Source organism: Pteropus vampyrus, unplaced genomic scaffold, assembly GCF_000151845.1.
Source record: "Pteropus vampyrus isolate Shadow unplaced genomic scaffold, Pvam_2.0 Scaffold197, whole genome shotgun sequence".
In the NCBI taxonomy this organism is placed as follows: Eukaryota; Metazoa; Chordata; class Mammalia; order Chiroptera; family Pteropodidae; genus Pteropus; species Pteropus vampyrus.
This window is the reverse complement of record NW_011888978.1, coordinates 53794-57959: the sequence shown is the minus strand read 5'-3', so window position 1 is coordinate 57959 and position 4166 is coordinate 53794. Positions and strand designations below refer to the sequence as shown.

General features: G+C 36.3%; 1 pseudogene; it reads left to right on the top strand.

Moving 5' to 3' along the window:
• Positions 1-1162: 1162 nt before the first annotated feature.
• Positions 1163-2173, top strand: LOC105299986 (annotated as a pseudogene).
• Positions 2174-4166: the final 1993 nt, after the last annotated feature.

The window sequence follows — 4166 nt, the reverse complement described above, 5'->3', positions numbered from 1 at the left end:
TGCCCTGTTTCCAGTGCCAAACACATAGGCAGAACTAAATAGACATTATTCGAATGCATGAACTTCAAGCTTCTCTGGATTTCTGTTTTTCTATTACTAAATCTCTGTAGGAGATGCTGGGTGTATTAGTTTCCTAGGGATGCCATAAGAAAGTGCCACACACTGGTTGGCTTTTAAACAATAGAAATGTATTTTCTCACAGTGCTAAAGACTATAAGTCTGAAATCCAGGTGTCCACAGGGCTGGCTCCTTCTGAGGGCTCTGAAGGGAAGAATCTCTCTGATGACCGACAGTCATTGGAATTCCTTGGCTTTAGATGTATCACTTCGGCTTCTGCCTCCATCATCACATGTCATTCTCCTTGTGTCCATGTCTTCACATAGCAGTCTTCTTATAAACAGATCAGTCATGTTAGATTAGAGTTCCACCCCACACAAGTACCACTTCATCTTAAACAACTAACATCTTCTATGGACCTATTTTCAAACAAGCCCACACTCCAAGATGCTGGAGTCAAGGCCTCAGCATATCTCTTTAGGAGGAACTCAGGTCAATACATAACATTGGGCCACAGAAAAATGGACACAGGTTTTAGATTTATATAGGTAAAGAATCTTTTCTCAATTCATTCAGTTACTGCACAGAATATTTACAAACCAAGCACTTTAAATATAAAATAATTGGCAAACGCAGAAATTTTGTTAATATCAATAGTAAAAGTACCATGAAAGCAAGGGCTTATATCTCATTCTCCATCTCTGTTATTATGTCTGTCTCATGCCAATTAAACTGAATTTCTCTATTAACTTATCTGTAATGAACTGATGTTTCAAGGAACTGTTTAATTGCCTTTGGGAATGTTCACTTTTGTAGAAACATTATCAATCATATAAAAGTACATATTATTATTCTAATTTTTCAATCAAGAAAAGGAACACTCAGAAGCTGAGCTCAGAAGAAGTTTCACAGTTTCATAAATGAAGCAGCACAACGGGACATATTTCTTTCTGATACTATGCTTCTTGATCTTTGAGATTCCTAATTGTGACCATGGCACATTGATAATCCACCTATAATTTTAGCAGATGGCATGCTTAATAAGGTTTGCTTAATCACAAACTAGCATCACTTTTTGTTGGAGCAGATGAAGAACACATTCATCATGTAGTGAGAGAATCAGACCTTCAGCTCCGACTTCATCCTGGTCACAGCCCCACCCACACCTTCCTTTTCTCTCTGGTCTTGGGCATCTCAGTGGCCTTCATGGGAAACCAGACTATAGTTCTCCTTGTCTGCCTGGACCCCCAGCTTCACACCCTCATGGATATCCTCTCAGACAGCTGTCCCTCATGGACCTCATGTTCATCTGCACCACTGTGCCCAAGATGGCCTTTAAATACTTGTCTGGTGGCAAGTCCATTGCTGTGGGCAGTTATGGGGTCAAGATATTCTGCTATGTATCCCTGCTTGGAGTAGAATGTTTCCTGTTGGCTGTCATGGCCTGTGACCACCGTGTGGCTACATACCACCCTCTTTTGTACACTTTCTTTGTGAATCAGAAACTCTGTGTCTTCCTGACTGCTGCTTCCTGGGTCTTGGGCTCTCATGATGACATCATTGTGCTTGCAATAGCTCTGTCGTTTTCTTACTACAGCTCTCTGGAAATTCATAATTTTTGTGTGTGTGTGTGTGTGTGATGCTACTGCTCTTTTACCTTTATCTTGCACAGACAGATCTACATTTGAAAGACTGTTCTTCATCTGCTGTGTGGTGATGCGAATTTTTCCCATCTCAGTGATCATTTGTTCCAGAACCCTATTCCAGAACCCTTGGAGCTGTCATCCACATGGGCTCTGTGGAAAGTTGCCACAGAGCCTTCACCAGCTGCTGCTTCCACCTGTCCAATGTTGGGCTCTACTACAAGGCTGCCAAGTTCATGTACACGAGCTCAGCCTCTAATCATACTCCAGACCAGAACAAGATGGTGCCAGCCTTCTATATCATCCCCACCCCCAAGATGAACCCTCTTGCCCACAGCCTCCTCAACAAAGAGGTATCCAGGAGACTTCACAAATTATTGAGGAAAGGAAAATTAATGTATCTTTACTTACCCTACTTTGGCCAACACTCCTTCATGGAAGTTGAAATCCCTTGTCCATTCTTTTCCTTCTAGTTTGTCTTTTCTCCCACTTTTTACAAATTTAAAATAGCTTTGCTTATTATAAAATTATATAAATACTATAGGTAAAGTGGGCTGTATTTGAACATTAGCATAGATTGTATCATCTTGTAAATTTCAGTTATATCAGTGGTTGTTAGTCATGAGCACTTGACTTTGGGATAAACCAAGCTGTAAGTATGATGACCTTTGCTTTACCCAAGAAAAGAGGTTGCAGTTGATCCACTGATTTGGGTGAGCTTCCTCTTTGTTTAAGGATTACTTATCTATTTGCCTTCAATTTTACCTCTGCTTGAACCTATGTATTGACTGTTTTATTGCCAACTCCTCTACTTAATCCCCACATATTTAGCAGTAGGAAGTTAGTGCTGGCAGTTCCTTCAATCAAGTCTATGTCTATATAAGATAGCTTTTAGAAATCCCTCATATTTATACATTTAAAATAAAAGTGGATATTTTAACAGATAATATCTATTTAGTTAGGCTATACAAACTTCATCTTTATTATGAATGATTTTATTCCTCATTCATCTTTATATTAATAACTAGAATTAACTTAAATATATTATAAAACTATCATTTTCTGAATGTAATAACCATGATTTCTTTAATACATTTATGAAAAATTGATATCTTACAAAAATGAAAAAAGTTTTCTTAAAGAGAATGTCTGGTCTATAAATGTCTCATAAATATTGCATTAATATTCCATGGAGTGCACACACATTAACATAACTGAACTGTTATTAATTCATTGCAATTTGCATATCTGAATCATCTATATCCTTGAAATTAAAAGCAATCTTTGCCTGCTTCATGAATAATACTTTAATTTCTGTATACAGAAATTAATCTTCATTGTGTAATGCATTATTGCTCTATAAATATATTTTTTAAACTAAAATTAGACTTTATGCTTTAATAACATGTGCCATCAGTTATAATCTGTTGCATCCTTTGTCGAAATAGCAATATTTTGGGACAAGAAGACCATTATCAGTAAGTTTATATATATATGTGTGTGTGTGTATGTGTGTGTGTGTGTGTGTGTGTGTGTGTGTACATACATATTTGCCATTTAAAAATTACATTAGTTTCAGATATACAGTACAATGGTTAGACATTTATATAATTTATAAAGTGATTCCCCCAAATATTCTAGCACCTGTCTGGCATTACAAACAGACATTGCAATAACATACAAGAAAATTCAATATTTTAAGGTATGCAGTTTGCTGACTTTTTAACAGATTCATAGATTTGTGCAAGTTTCAATGTAATTTAATTTCAAACATTTTTATCATCCTCAAAAGAACACCAATAACCATTAACTTTCATTCCCCATTTTCTCCTCTCCAACTCTTACAATCACTATCTTGTGCCTCTATGGTTTTGCCTATTCAGGACATTATACTAAAATGGAGCCATATAATATGTGATCTTCTGTGACTGTCTTGTTTCATTTAGCATAATATTTTTAAGGTTGATGTTGAAGCATGTATCAGCATCCCATTCCTTTACATGAGTAAATAACATTTCATTGTAAAGTTTACCCACGCAACAACTGACAGGCATTTCCACTTTGGGATGATATGAATGATACCGCTACAAGCATTCATATGCACATTTCAGTGTGAACATAAGTTTTCAATGTCTTGAGTATATATAAACCTAGGAGTAGAATTGCTCAGTAATATGGTGATTTTCTGTTTAACTTTTTGCAAAACTGCCAAACTGTGGCTAAAACTTTTATATTTCCTCCTTCAATTCTTGACATCTCCATCCATTCTTGCTATTTTTCACTTTAACATTATTAACCATTCTAGTGGGTGTGAAATGGTATTTCACTGTGGTTTTGTTTGCATTTCTCAAATAACGAAGACTAATTTATCCAGCAAAATTATCATTTAGAGTTGAAGGACAGATAAAGAACTTCCCAGACAAAAATAAGCTGAAGGAATTTATCACCACCAAGTCAGTATTACAG